General features: G+C 37.2%; 1 protein-coding gene across 2 annotated transcripts in view; it reads right to left on the minus strand.

Moving 5' to 3' along the window:
* Positions 1-16,781, minus strand: part of c2cd2l (c2cd2 like) — a 32,403-nt gene that overhangs the window by 12,615 nt on the left and 3,007 nt on the right. The window lies entirely within an intron of this gene.

A 16,781-nucleotide genomic window follows, 5' to 3' on the forward strand; every position in this document is an offset into this window, starting at 1 on the left:
TCGCAACTACATAAAGTGCAACTGAAGGGAAAAGACACAGAAAAAAAAAACAATTTTAATTAAAAGCTGCATAAATCAATGAGCAGTAAAAGTGGGTGGAAATTAAAACAATTTTAATTCCAGCTGAGCTGAGGTTATTCTATCATTTAACAAAGAGTGTGCTCATGTTTGGGACATTATGTACTTAGTTACAGAGATTAATACAAACAACATACAGTCCATTCTGTCTCTTTAAAAACATTGGTCAGCGAATAGCATACTCAGGATATGACATCATTCGGTCCAGGCGAACGTGGCAGACTGCCATGACGACAAGCTGCCAATCTACCTATGTGAGCCAGACTTCCACAGTTTGCAAATGGAGATCATGCAACAAACATCGCATGCCAGGACTCCAGGTAGAAACATACTAATCTAATATATAAGCTAGTAAAACAGCCAAATTTAAAGATCATGATGAGAGTAATGACCTTTCATTACACGAAAAGGAAACCTTTGTCAATGACAGGATATTTCTGCAAGGCAGAAACATTGGCCAAGCAGGACTGGCAAGAGAGGAGTGTGGTAATGGAAATGACTGAGCATAACCACAACACTGTGTGTAGAACACTGACTTCTGCTGTGGCTATTGCTGTCACTGATTGACATAACATGAAAAACTGGACCAGAAAAGCTGTAGCCTTCTGCTTATATGATTTCATGTGTTGTAAGACAAGATGAGGGGTGTGTAAATAATTACGTTTTTCATCATCACAATTGACATGACTGATCCTCAGAATAGAAGATGCCATAATGATTCTGACGAGCCTAATGCAGGAGAGAAACGTCATCCAGAAGCTGAAGTTAACAGATACTAGGCTCACGTTATCATAAAAGTAGTACCGTTTAATATCATAATCCCCCTTATGATACCATGACTTGACCACAGTATTACCATGGTACTTTTTTTTATGAGGGATAGTCAATATATCTTTATTTAATTTGGAAAATTAACGATAGGAAAAAAATTATATCATTCTGTGGTAGAAATTAAGGTGATGGACATTTTTGGAAGGCTTATTATTACTAGTGCAGTCAAACGAAAAAGAATCCAGAAAGAAATAATCACACATTTATCTGTAATTAATCATGATTATACACCTAATAATATAATATTTCTCATTGAATCTACAAATAACAACATAAAGACGGTATATTTTAAATATGCGTTTAATGGCATCTTTTTACAAAGTACTGTAAATAAAAGCTAGTATTACTGATAATACTGCTACAGATGTCTATATTAAATGGATATTTTACCCTCAGTTTTAGCCATTCAACATTACAGGATAATTGAAAGCCATCATTCTTAACATTTGATAAGATTTAAAAATATATAACAACTTTTTATTTAAGTGAACTTAAAACATTCACATAAACAAATAATCGCAAAATTAAGGCGTTAAATTTGACAGCCCTACCCATTACACAAAGAATATTTACAATATTATTTGTAAGAATACACAAATAATATTTACTTTACTACTTTTTGCATAATTTGACAATTTTACTGCTAGATACAAAAATCTTTACTGCTTGATTTTTCCATATGTCTCATATTTCATGTTAAGCACGCGCTTCAGTAACCAAGCAGTGATGATGTATCCTGTAAGATGGCATCATCCTAGTTCCCTTGACAAAAAGCCAATTAAATTTTTTCATTGGCCTTTGAATTATTGCAGAAAATAAGTTCTGCAACCAACACACGTTTTGTTCATCATAATCTTCACAAATGAACACAACTTTAATGAATAATGAAGCCTAAATAATTGCCAGAAGTAAAAAAGCTAAAGCTGGGCTATAACTTTAATGAACTACATCACAGTTGCATGACTTCAACTGCAACACCACCAAGCTTCTGACAACTCCATCAAGCTGTATTTAAAATCTACAAGTTGGAAAGTTTGAGGAGTGTTAACAATGAGGCTATAAAAGCGGACTAGTGAGTAGATGAGTTTTCAAGAGGACGTTTTAATATTGCGCCGATTACTGTAGTTCAATTTAGCCACTTGTTAGCAACCACCACCTTTTTCAAGACACATAAAAGGTTAAAAATCACAAGCATACATTACAGGTATATATTATAGAACGAAAACGTGAAAATATCTTGAACTTATGTTAGATCACAAATTTCAGGAATTTAACCAAAAACCCATTCAAGAAATCAAACCTTTTCCAGGTTTTAGAGCTTTTCCTGATTCCTGATCCTTTTCCTAATGCTGGACATAGTAAGTTGTGTTATAATAAATAATAAAGAATGAAATGCTTTGTGATTAGGTTGGAATTTTTTTTTAATGAACTGATATTTATATGATGATTTCCATATTTTAAAAACAACTATATGTTGATGGAATTTCAAATGTCCCTCTTCATTAAAGAATGAAGGCATGGTTAAACATTAATGTGCCCTTCATTTATCAAAAAGAGAAAAAAGGTGAAATATGTTAGTTTGAATGAAAATCAACCCAAATTGAAAGTAGTTTCAGTAACGCGCATAAAAAGTGTAAAAAAAACAAAAGATGGATGATTTGGCTGTGATTCATGAATGAAGGACAGATGGAATTTGACCAACAACATACCAAACAGGTTTGTAATAGTTGTGGAACTACTGCTAATAGTCCTTAGACTATTAAACTGAAAGTATATGCTCACAGGAGCAAATTCCTTGTGTTAAAGTGAACAGTTCCCTTCAGTGCAAAATGAACAAGCTGTAAATACTCGCAGAGAGTAAAGACAAATGTAAATCTCAGAGAGTAAGAGTTTAAGTGCCTCTCAGTTTTTAAATTAGAGAAGCTCAGCATAACTGACTTAGGTTTCATTTTCTCTCTCTTTCTCTCTCTCTCTGTACCTCAGCCAATGGGACAAGAGGACATGTTTGACTGGGTAGCATTTACTGGCTCAGCCTCTGAGCTTTTGGAGAGGTGGACGAAAAGATGCAAATCCCCTACTGCACTGGCATATGTTCTTTATTTCACGCCCCTCTCTCCATCCTACAAAGATACACAGACATGACAATGTGTGTATGTTAGTGTGTTCATACAGGCAGCACTGGGTCAGTGTACAAGATTCACAGAAAGGTTTAACTATTGCTACCAACTGCAAAATCTAAATAAGTTCATTGCCAAAGCTAAATGCCACCACTTTGATTCTTTTTTCTGTTCTAGAGACACTGGACCACTTCATTTGCATTATGTTGGTTGACATAATTAGATGCTTTGTATCTCTCCAGTACAACACATAGATAAAAAAAATGGCTAAACTGTTCAAAACAAAAATGTTTTTATATATTTTTTATAACATTTTGATTCTAATTTTGAATCATTCTTGATGTTGGTGTGACATTCAAAATAATGATACATTAACTTGATTGAACAGATGAATAATACCTAATCATACTTGATTAGATTGGAAATGGGTATGTGATATGCTTTTCTTTAGAATTTTCTTTATATGATTGTAGAAGAAGAAAGTAAAAAAAAAAAAAAAAAAAGTTAAAATACAAAAAAAACATTTTGTAATCCATTATACTTTTTGGTCAAGTCAAGTGTATGTGCAATATAACTTATCTATAACAAAAAAATCTGAGTTAAATTTTGTGTCATTTACAATGATTTTCCCTAATATTGAATGCTTAAAAGGCCAGCGTTTAAGAAAATAAAGGTTAACCTAGATAAATATGCGCTATTATTAGACGCATATGCATATCCAAGAGTTTGTGCAGAGTGTGGAAGCTAAAGTATAGCACTTACTGCATGACATGGAGGCTCCGCCGCGATCACTTGCTTTTTTTCCTGATAACAGCTGAAACAACTTAAAATACTCCATCATTTCGGTCATACAGATATCGTCAACTTCATCTTTGCAATCTTCTTCATCTAATTAAAATGCCTCCTTGCTAATTTTTTTCCAGCACATTCATAGCAAATGGTACAGACGTAGTCATTGAGATGTAAATGACTCAGTCTCTCCCGACAGAACCATCCTGTGCCTGGAGTGTCCCAACAGTCCTCAATCAGCATAGTGATGAAATCCCTTGCACTAGATAGGCATTAGCATACTGTGATGAGAAAGGCCTTTAGAAATGTATACCTTTAAAAGGATTTTTGAAGTACTAGGGCAGTAAAGTGTTCCATATTTGCTCAGCCCTACAGCACCACTGATTTTAGACCAGGTTTTTGTTGGTCAATGGCGCAGTCTATTTCAGTTGCCTCAAAATAGCAATGCACCTGAACACACCTGGTTTTCAGACCAGAACGCCCATGAGCGCACAAATTGGCGCAAATACATTTGCTATTTAAACAAAGTGGCGCAGGACGTGAAAATGATAACTGCGTCGGGCTGAAACTAGCAAAAAACACTCGCGCCTGGCACTGCATTGCGCCAGATGTTTGATAGGACTCTAGGTCTATGACTGGATTTGAGGTATTTTAGGTATTTTACTGGATTGATATAGGACATTTTTTGTCTAATCGGTTGATTAATGATTTTCCTTATTTGTGGGATCCTCTGTTGTCTTCATGAATATTGTGTCTTGTGCTGCATGTAAATCGTTAATGGATGCATTCACCAAGATCATATTGTATGAGGATAATTGCTGTTTAACACAATCAAGTGAGTGATTATTAATATAGTTCAATTTTGATGAGGTTGATTATTAATTAATTCGTTTAAAAAGTGGGAGGAGGGATTAGAGCATTCAACACACTGAGGAAGGCCTGTGAGCCGAAACGTCTGTGTATTATTCCCCTGTGAATAATTTGAAATAACAGGAAATAAAGTGACTAAAATGATTTTGAGAGCGGATCATAGCTGTATTCTTGAAGCTATTAAATAGATTTACGCACCAAAACAGGATACAAGGTATGAGACGAGAGAGAGCGCGGTGTAAACGACTCTGTGGTACTAGTTGACTAGAAAAATCTTTAGTCGTGGCAGCCCTAGTTAGTTAGTACCACAAAAGCAATCTGATTCAAATGTGTGCTGATGTAAAAGCTGATGGTTTAACACGTCATTCTAATTCTCTTCTCAGCAACAAATCACCACAATACGTGTAATTTGCATACAGAGACAAATCCTTGTCATTTACATTACACATTTGCATGATCATTATCTGTGCTCTTCCACAACATCATGCTGTGATCCACATGTGTGACACTGGCTACAACAAACAGACACATGCACTGAGATTAGGCAGGGCTAGAAGAAAAACATTAGCATTAAGCTGGACACCTTTCTTTTGCACATCAAGTCTCCAAAACAGCTACATGACCACTGAAAATGAGTTTCTAGGGAAAGACTGCACATACTACTATAGCACAGATGAAAAAGCCGTGCATCAGCAGATTGTTCAGGTTCCATCAGTGAAATCAGCATACGTAATGAAAAAAAATAAAGGACCTGTCCACCCCCACAGGGCACAGTTAAGCATTTGAACAAAATCACCACACGTTCCACTTTAGCCACATCAGCTTGCATTTTCAACACAAGCCAAAGTTATAAAGATCACGCAGAATGCATGTTTGAGATAACTGACATAAGACAAAGTAGGAAATGGTATGCATGCATTAACTCTGGTCTGACAGGTCGGACTCAACACTGAGTGTTGGGCAATGTTTGATTGCATCCAGAAAATTATAAAAAGATGCACGTTTTTTAGTCTCGCCATGCCCACGATATCATAATTTTCATATCATATACAATTTTCTGTTGTATAAAGCACTACATAAAGGTGACTTGACTTGGCATTGGTACGGAATCAGTGATTATAGCCAATTATATGGGGTATGAAGGTTGCTTGGACTCTGGAGGCCCTATTTTAACGATCTAAGCGCATGGTCTAAAGTGCACGGATCAAGAGCACTTACAGCATGTCCGAATCCCCTTTTGCTAGTTTAACGACAGGAAAAAATGCCCGGCGCATGGTCAAAAAGGGTTGTCCCTATTCTCTTAATGAGTAATGGGTGTGTTTTGGGCATAGCGTGCAATAAACCAATCAGAGTCTCATCTCCCATTCCCTTTAAAAGTCTGTTGCGCTCGTGCCATGGCAGATTCGCTATCTACATGGCGGAATTTGCAAGCGGAAAAGGAAAACGCTTTTCCAGAGAGGAAACGGATCTGCTCGTGTGCGAGGTTAAAGTGCGCAAGCAGACCATCTAAGGGACAAGCCGGATTCCACCATATCTTTATGTACACAATAATACATTGTACATTGTACAAATACATTTTACATTGTAATCCTTTTATTTTTAATATTTGGTGGTTTGTGTGATGCTGCACGTCCCTGTGTGTTTAATAGTGTACGTGAGTTGTGTACCCGCCTATAGGCGCACATTACTAACGCGCTCTTTAAATAACAAAAAAATATTGCGCCATTGACTTTAGACCAGGTTTTTGTTGGTCAATGGTGCAGTCTATTTCTGTTGCCTCAAAATAGCAATGCGCCAACAATGCGCATGAACACACCTCTTTTTTAGACCAGCATACCCATGGGCGAACAAATGGACGCAAATGCATTTGCTATTTAAACAACGTGGCGCAGGACTAATAACTGTGTCGGGCTGAAACTAGCAAAAAACACTTGCGTCGCGTCTGGCGCCTCATTGCGTTGGGTGTATGATAGGGCCCTAGGTGTTGCTTGCTATGGGGCAATGGGCTTCAGTTCAGATAAAGAAATTTTCACTTAAACTTGGAAGCAGGTATCATTGTTAGGTATTCATTTTTGTTGACCGTGTGCGCGCAACATCCCATACAGGAAACAGAAATGATTATTTCATCGTTTATTATTTCACATGACGTGACAGCAGTATTGGACACAAAAAATAGTTAATAATTCCAAACCTTCCTTAAAAACAAGTGCATAGTTAGTTTTTTTGTTTTTTTAGCTTCAGCCTAACTGACTAGCTTTTGTAAATTCTTTTTTTTTTTTAAATATAGTCTCAATCTGCAGTGTGTAAGCTTTGCAACAAAATTACCAAAATTATAAAAGAAATTACACAATAATAATAAAAATATTGGCATTGGCAATAGCCTATATGTGACCCTGGATCAAAGTATCATAAGTAGCACGGGTATATTTGTGGCAATAGCCAAAAGTACATCGTATGGGTCAAAATTATCGATTTTTCTTTTATGCCAAAAATCATTAGGATATTAAGTAAAGATTATGTTCCATGGAGATATTTTGTACATTTCCTACCGTAAAGATATAAAACATTTATTTTTGTGAGTGAATGCAGCACAATCGCGAACATAAATGGACAACTTTAAAGGTGATTTTTAAATAGTTGTATCTCGGCCAAATCTTGCCCTATCCTAACAAACCATACATCAATGGAAAGCTTATTTATTCTGCTTTCATATGATGTATAAATCTCAATTTCAGAAAATTGACCCATGTGACTGGTTTTGTGGTCCAGGGTCACATATATGGTTTTCCCTGTGGTATCGAAAATGGTATAATATTGATATTTTTCAAGGTATCGTATCGAAGTTAGAAATTAAAGCCAATAAAGCCAATGAGCCCCAGATAATTTGATCATGAGATCCCTGCTATGGAGAACATGGTTTTGTGTATGTTATCCTCCTACTCTCTCATTCTACTTGTAAATTAAGATGTTCTTTAAACATAGTGTGTTAATCTCAGACAGGGTCTTGATAGTCCGTTGGTGTGTTTGTCCAAAGTCCTTTTAGGCAAGTCGTGCCACTCGGCCGCCATCTTGGCAACGCCTCCGGGCAGCTATTTCGGACTAACAAGACCAGGCTCCTATCTAAATGAATGGGCAGAGAGTCAGAACTGCACTTTCACTGGTCACCGGGACATAAAAACTGCATGTATAGAAACAGCAGTAAAATATGATAAAAATCGCTGAAAAAGTTTGATGACTTTGCCCCAAAATAAGGTTTAAAATGCCCTTTTCCCCACAGGTTATACCTACGCATGCGCAAGGGTTCACGTTCACGACACCAAACTTCATTTACGTCTCTATCCAGAATGCTGGTGTTGTGCCAAGCACTTAAACAATTATATGTATTTAAATGTCTGAAACCTAAAATAAACATTATGTGGTTAAAACACTGAACAGTTGTGATAGAGCCTATGACAAGCGCTGAGCGCGTCCGTCTTTGGCTCAGCGCCAGCCACAGCGCGAAAGCACAGGTTGAATATGGCAGTTATGTCACGTCACTGTACATTCGCTCCTTAGTGGTCAGCTGCTGACTGTTAAAAGCAGATGATTGGCTTTCCGGCGGGAGGGGCGGGACATGTGCATACAACCGCCATCTTTGCCGTTACGGGTTTTCCTTATATAGTTGTATTGAGGATTGAGGAAGTGGCATGTCTCATATAAATTGTCTCTGGTTTGTCTCATACAAAGAAGGCAAGTGTAAGACAGAGTGTGTTCCAAGACACATTGGTATAATGTCACTTTGGGTTTGAGCCACCCTGCCTTGAATCCCCCTCTGGCCTCTTCAAACACACCACAACAACCATTTGAACCAACCAAAAATATCCTTCTTCAGGCACCGTGACAGAACATGATGACAAAACTAGGGATCCAAAGATTCCTTGGGGCAAATATAAATCACTAGGTGCCAACAACTGAAGGCAGTGGAATGCCTCTAAATAAAGGACAATAGAGTGACATTGTTATGCACAACTTTGCTCTGAGCCTTGTAATAGTTCAGTGTTGATCTGTAGCATGTTATTGATATATGTATGGTCTGCTGCTTTGCAGGCTATTCATAAGCTAATGTAAAGCAAAGAAAAGGCGAATTCACACTGCAACAACAGGCCGACCTACACGGACAATCACCAGATTACACTACGTCACTTCACAGGTATTCCATGACCTCACAAACACAGATTAAACATGTTCAATCACTGAAAACAAGCGCTGCAAATAGTAATCATATCCAGAGCTTACTTTCAAGCATATCCACCAAGAAAGAAAAAGAAAAGGGAAGGAGAAAGGGCAATAGCGAGACAGAAATAGTAAATACAAACTAGTTTGACCTTGAACTGTGTGTCTGTGTGCAGTGTCCTATTCTGTGTGCTGCAGGCATGATAATGTGCCATCATACTATTCCATCATATGCACAGATGCCACACACAAACACACACACACTCTTCAACACAGACAGTCCTGACACTGACACACATGCCTGGAGGACTGAGCAATTTCAGCAGCAGCCATACTCTCAGAACATTGATGGTACCAAACGGGCCAGCTGGGAGAGCAAGAGACCACATGATTAATCAGACGGTTTCTCAGTATTTAAATTACATTTTAAAAATAGTTGCTCTTAAAGACAATGAGCCAGAGGATCTGAACTGTTATATGCTGCAGCTCAAATGTGCTTCTTTAGTGACCATGTAATGACCATTTGAAGACTGTGTCAGTTGTGCTATTTTTGTTGAAACTTTACTGTCACATTGAACTTTGACCTCTGGCCTTTAGGAAGATGCTCTGTATGTGTTCTATATTATATTGAGACAATATTTTCTTAAACAATTTTTAATTTATTACATTTATAATTTTGCTCAATATCTAATCATACAACAATTTTGTTCACTTTTCCCCCCTCAAAAAATGACCCTGAAATTCAAAATTACTGTTCATTTCTTTTTAATTAAATGTTTTATTTTAGAACATATACTTGAATAGAACAAAAATCCAATCAATCAATCAAATTAGAATTGTAAATTTTCAATTTAAAACAACCAGAGAGAACAACATTTAAAAGTAATATTAAATTCAATAAGATAAGCATGTACATTCACACATGACTGCAAAGGGTCAGTTGACTTTCCCCAGGCAAGATCTTCGGTAAATCCTGTCAGTGGCAAATTAAATGGATAACTTATCCAAATCAGTTTACATCAAATAGCTGTGAGCCTTTTTTAAAAACTTTGTTTATTAGCAAGTATGCGTGTGTGCGCAGTATGTGTGAACAATCTCAGAGGACGTCCTTCTATTGTTATTGCCACATATAACCAGCTGTGCAGATCCCCCCCACCCCCAGCCAAATCCCTGGATTACTAGAGGGAGTTTGTTTTTGTGTGTGTGTGTGTGTGTGTGTGTGTGTGTGTGTGTGTGTGTGTGTGTGTGTGTGTGTGTGAGCGAGCATGTTGAGTAGGAAAGAAAGAGGAAAGAACAAGCGTAGGATAAAGCCTCACACATCACAGAAATGTAGCCCAAAACTGACCAAATATGACCATAACTGCAGCACACAGACCATAGAGCAACACTTCATCCCCACTGCAGCGTAGTCAGCTAAATTTAAGGTTGACATCAAGGTTTCTCTGGGGTGCTAGTAAAGTAATATCCATCCATATATTTTTTTAGGCATCTACCATCTAATTTGATTTATTTAAAAACAGATATGCCTAAAGCAATTTCAACCTGGATTTACACATACAATATAAATCACATCCTTTATTGAACATCTTCCCCATAATCCTTCCCTTATAGACAGTCCAACAGCAATCCCACTCTCTCTGTAACAGTAAGCATACCAGTAATCAGATTAAAATCCCACCGCATGTGAAATTATGCAGAGGAGATTAACCAGTGGTCAATGGCTGGATTATCCTCCTAGTGAGAAGTTATCTGGAGACCTTCGTATTAACGATTATAATTAAAAAGTTGCAAAGTTTCATCTGACTGAATTAAACAAACTCTTTCTCGTTGGTGCAGTGGCCTCCATGCATTTCCCTCTCAATGCCTCAGGCAACCGCACACACATATGCACAGAGCCCTGAATCTGTTTTTTCCCCTTCTTTAAATGAGTGCTCATATGCTGTTATAAAGATCTCAATAATTTGCATTACAAGCTGTCAGAATTTCATCATACTTTTTGGCCGTATAAATATCTGCCTCTGAATAAAATTGAGGTGTTTTTTCTACTCAAGTATAAGCTCTATTTTTCTATAATACTATATGAGCCAAGACTGATGTATCAAATATGATAATCAACAAAAAACACAAATTAAAACTAGATTTTTAAAAATATTTTGTCTAACGATTCAATAAACTGTTCCGTTAAAAAATATGATCCTTTTCTTTTCCTTATCATTTTCTTAGCTTTAAATGATATAAGGAAAAGAAAAGGATCATTGTTCACTTAAAGCCTGACATGATTATATATATTCATGTCACACTTTACAAGGTTACAGATACACATTCACTGCACAGTTTTGTTATTGTAGCCTAAATAATTAATAATTACAAAATTATTAGATAAAAAAGCACAAATGTTCAACAGATAGTGTCTCCAATTCCATATTTTTATGATCCATCCTAAATAAGTGTGTTCCAAATTATAGTATGTTGAAATGAGTATTTCAAAGATACCCGGATGCTCTAGTAGTTCTTGTTAGAATTCATAGTGCAGATCCATGCATCTCTTACGGGTAATACTGCCCACAACCCATTGCGTGTTGGATGGGGATTCGATCAGAATTAAAAAAAATAAAGTTTTATAAAAAATACAATACAAATACAAACATGGTGGATGTGCGAGACTGATGGGGAAGGGGACTGAAAGATTAATAATCAGTATCTAACCTTAAGAAAAAATATTCAATGTTATCCACATCCTGCAACAACATTGTTAACTTTTATAAAATATACGTTTGGACTTTTTTAACTTTAATGCATTATTATTAGGGCTGTCAAAGTTAACGCGTTAATGTATGCGATTACCTCAAAATCCTTAACGTGTTAAAATAATTTAACGCAAATAAATTAATGAAGCACGCAAAATTTAGTCATTAACGTAATTTAAGTCACGCAGTTAAATGATCTCATGGGAGTGGGGAGTTTATCGCACTGCATCTACAATGGCGCAAGCACCTGTAACTGGTAGGCGGAAATTTCTATTCTAACCCCTTAACGCAATTTCGCTTCTCTGTTTGTGATCAGATCATTTTAAGCTGCTAAACTCTGGAAAAGTTTTCAGTCCAATTATCAATGAAGCGAATGCATTCAAACAGTCAGTTCAAAACAGTGCTAATGTAAAGAAAGCCAAGCTTATTACATCAGAGATAGCAGAGAGTCACTCACAGCCAGTTTTCAGTGAATTATTCATTCCAGTGTCTGTTTAGCTTTAAAACACGAGCTCTGTCATATTCTGTCATTGATTCTGAAGAGCGCGAACCCTCACGCTATTCAAAAGCTATTCAAAACATCATTCAATGTAAATTTTAATAATCGTAATTAATAAATCGCAATTACAATTTCAAGGGAATAATCAACAATTATGATTTTTGTCATAATCGTGCATCTCTAATGTGCGCTCTCGACGCACTGATCGCACATTGTATTTATGCGCCGACACATTTCAGTACATTCACGTAGTTTCCACACAGTCAGGATAATGTTTTTATCTGGCATGCCATGTGTATGTTGCTGTGTTTAGTAATTCTGAATGGATCCGTGAAGGCTTATGCAGTCAGTTCTAAGCATCTCCATCGCAACTTGACTTCTAAAACTTAAACGAGCTGTAAACAAACTCTTTGCTGTTGCACTGTACACATACTGTACACTGAATTCTGAAAAGTTTTGTTCTGTAATGTTATTCTTTTCGTGTATGCTTTGTGCATACATTTATGAATTATATAATTTGGTTATTAGGAGTGCTTAGGAGTCTCCAAGTGTCCTTTTTTGGAAAGACACCTACATTTTCCATGAAAAAAACCTTTCAGAAAAAACAGAATCATTCTTTAATCTGATAGTTTACTTTGCTGGATATAGCAAAGGATGACAAAATAAAAACGTTAAACAAGATAAATGATGTAGCCTATGCTTCATTTCAAGATAAGTACAGTATGCGATTAATCAAGATTATTCGAGATTTAAAAAAAAATGTAATCCACTGACAGCTCTAATAATACAATACCATTCTCTCCGATATGGCAGGACTTTAAATTAAACTGAATGTGAAGAATTTTAACTGTGACTAGATGATTGACAGGATGCACATAACTAAGCAACAGAGCGGTTCATTAAAGAAGTAGTAGCCTAAAGCTTGCCTACTATTCTGCTACACACTCTAAAGCATGTATTTTTCTTTACAAAAACAGTACATTCTTTTAGGGCATAGTATAAGTAGGTGAATTGGGATGCAGCTGACTCTCTCTTCTCTTTCGCTGTCTAACCTTAGAGGTGGCTAGGGCTGGAACCATGGTGTTTGTTTTCATGTTGCCGTGTCAACAGATGGCTTCAGCGTTTCAGAGGGGCCAGGCAAAAGTTGCTTGATCACTTTTGCTCTCGATCTGATCTCACGCATACACAAAAAAACCTCACAAGAACTGGAGCAACCTCTCTGGCAGGTTTTTAAGGTCAAAAGAACTTGATACGAGTGGTTTGAGGTGTCAAAGATTCGGCATGCTGAAAGAGCAAATATCTGGTCTGCTTGGAGACAAGATTCTAGATCAAAGCTTCCAAAATGGGAACTTCTCCCCAAAGCCCAATCTAACACAGGGATATTTAACTAGCACATGGAGGTCACCTCTAAGGGAGAGTCACGTGACTAACATTTAATGGTACTATAAATTCCCACAGAAGATCCGGTTATTACACATGAAATTGATAGGCCTAGTAGATCACTGACACCTACATTCCTTTTTTTTTTTTTAAAGAAGGTCCAATCATCCACAAGGTCTTTAAATTCTCCCTGACTACTTTTCATTGGAGCCAGTTAATTGTCTTTCCTCTGTTAGCAAATTTTCTCTCCTCTTACATTATTATCATAGATGGTAAAACTTTCAGACGAACAGAGAAACATAAAATGGTTTCCTTAACTTTAAAAGGTAAAAATCATTCAAATGGAAAAGAACAAACAAAGCTCAGCTCAGATTTGAAACACTTTATGCTCCATTGCTTTGTATAATTGAGACAAAATTCATAGGAGTTGAACTGAACTCAACAGTGTGCTACTGTGTTAAGGGTTTTGGCAGATGAACAGATCTTGAAAACAGATGCAACAGAGAGTTTGGAAAGACGTCTGGAAAATATTCTGTAGTAAAAGGCACAAGGCTAAAGGCTTATTTTCATTAACGTTTTGCTAGCAAAAGGTCCCTTGTCCACTCACTGTCTCTGGTATAGTGATGCATGAAGCAGCATTTTATGTGAGCGGAGTGGAGCGGCATCAATTTCCCCTCCGCGCTCCAAGCATTCAATAATCACCTCACTCCAGCTCCGCTCCGGGTTCACCATTTACCGCTCCTCGCTCACTGATATCAAAAACACCGCTTCGTCTTCGCTCCCTGAGGAAATTGCGTATTTACAAGAATGCTTTGAAATCTCGCAAAAGTTCTGTTCATAATATACAGGCCTATTAAATGAAGAAATAAATAAACAATACTATATAATACTGTGAGCAAACTTTTCTTACGACATGCTGAGCTTATTACATGGTTATTGTCAGCATTAAAGTTTAAATATCATTGTTGCTTTTTGCAGTGCAAATTTTGTTTGGAAAAACGAAAAGAACTACATTTTCATCAGTTATTTTATCTACGGGTCGCTACATTTCTTACAGATTTCTGCCCATTCGAAATCAAGTACAGACAGCACTGTAAGATTATATTAGTTTGAATGCATTAGTGAGAGAGCGAATGTGTGTGTGAATAAGTGCTACCTGTTTAAAATGTGCGTTCATCCGATCATATTCAGTAGCCTATCTAGAAGGTAAACAAATTCCTTGAGAACTATAACCTCCCGCTCATGTCCATCGCCATCATCATGACCTTCACATTTTTTTCTGATTTGAGTGATCCATTTGTATCATGTCAGTGATAAATGTGTTTAACGTGTGAATTCTTGCTAAAAATGCCGTTCTATAATGGGCCGTTGACATGAATTGTACTCGTGATGGAGCGGTAGTGGAGCGCTCTCAGAAAAAAAATGGTACATGTGACCGCACCATTAGTATCAAGACTCTAGTTTGACGAACTTTGGGAAGAGCTGGATGACAAAAGCATTACACTCCTAGTTTTAATTAGCTCCAATCACACAATAACATATATTGTACCAATATAACCTGTATGTTTAAATTCTGTCCTGAAACTATCATTCCACCAATATAACCTGTATGTTTACGAGCAGTCATGAAACTATCATCCCATGAATGTTTATAATGGAAGCCGCACCTTCCATAACATCATCACAAAACCTTATATAAAGGGATTTCACATGCACATACTCCAAAATCAAGAACATAATGCTATTCATAACCTGTGCCAAACAAACAAGGCCACGTCAACATGACACAGACCCCATGGCCAGCTTCGGCTCCATACAGGCGTGATGAATCCATCTTCAAGCAAAATGAACTGGATGAATATTTGAATGCTACTGATCCCAATCTGAATTCTGAATTCTGACTTCTGATGCAGCCTGAATCACACAGCGTTCATTCATTGGCCAGAGGAGAACTGGCCCCCCGACTGAGCCTGGCTTCTCCCAAGGTTTTTTTCTCCATTCTGTCACCTGATGGATTTTGGGTTCCATGCCACTGTCGTCTCGGTCTTGCTTAGTTGTGGACATTTAATATTCAACAATATTATTGATCTGACTGACGCTGTTATATAAGAACTCAACTGAGCTGGACGATGACATAATTTTTTTTTGTTTTTTTTTGTTGCAGAACTGCTTTATAGATGAAATTAATTTAATTATTGATGATCTTTACAACGGAACTGAATTAAAACTGAACTGACTTCAGATGAACAACAGCCCAAATGCATCACTGTAAAGCTGTTTTGAAACAGATTGTATAGTATCTATTGTATAAAGAACTATATAAATAAAGGTGACTTAACTTGACATGGGGATTTTTAACGTTAAAGATGTTCATTAGCAAAAGTCCTTACTTCAGGACTCCCTAATACCCCGCATAGAGAGTCTGCAGAATCGTTGCACTTCGCAGCACTAAGTTACTTTTAGGATCAGCTGACCACATTACAATCAGAGATGCGGCTATGGCACACGGCCAAAACGGGCACTTACATTAAACAGCGAACCAATAAATGGTTATTTATTAGCCTCGGTCTCCTCTTCTTTTCCAGCGCAACCCACTGACTGTGAAGAAATTTAAGATAAAGGACAGCAATTGCATAACTGCATTCTGTAGCCTTCCCTTCCCCCACTTTGACAACCTGAGAAAATAACTAGGTTGCTGAACTGGCACAACTATCGGCTGGAGACCTCAGTAAGGAAATGAGATGGAAGGATTTTCTCTCTTTTTTTCCCACTTTCTATATAGCCCAGGTGCTGGAGCAAAGTTCACTGTATTGAAGTTTAAATCCCTTGAAGGATTTGCTGTAAAAAGCAACCGGATGTGACTGATGGGTGAAAATGCCATTTCTACATTCTTTTGATGTCTCATCAGACTAAAAATGCAGATACCTATCGCTTAAAATGATGGTAAGACTTCTGATGAACTGATCTTCAAAGACTTCATCTAGTAAAAGCATTTTTTTCAAAATTCAGCCTGACCTCACTGAGGAAAGTGTCTAGAGAGGGAACGAATGGACATCGGCTGTTTCACCTACTGGGCAGACTGAGCTTTGATATAGACATAGATCAAATGCAGTTAAATATAGGAGTGGAGACCTTTACACAACTCACCAGCCCTCAAACGCACCCGTAACCAGACAAGGGGCTACAGAGGAAAACAGTTGTCAAAGAGAACTTTTTGATTGTGGAACTGCGGAGTACCTGATTGGCCAAGAGATACTG

The sequence above is a fragment of the Abramis brama genome (genome assembly GCF_963993115.1).
Source record: "Abramis brama genome assembly, chromosome: 5".
Classification (NCBI taxonomy): Eukaryota; Metazoa; Chordata; class Actinopteri; order Cypriniformes; family Leuciscidae; genus Abramis; species Abramis brama.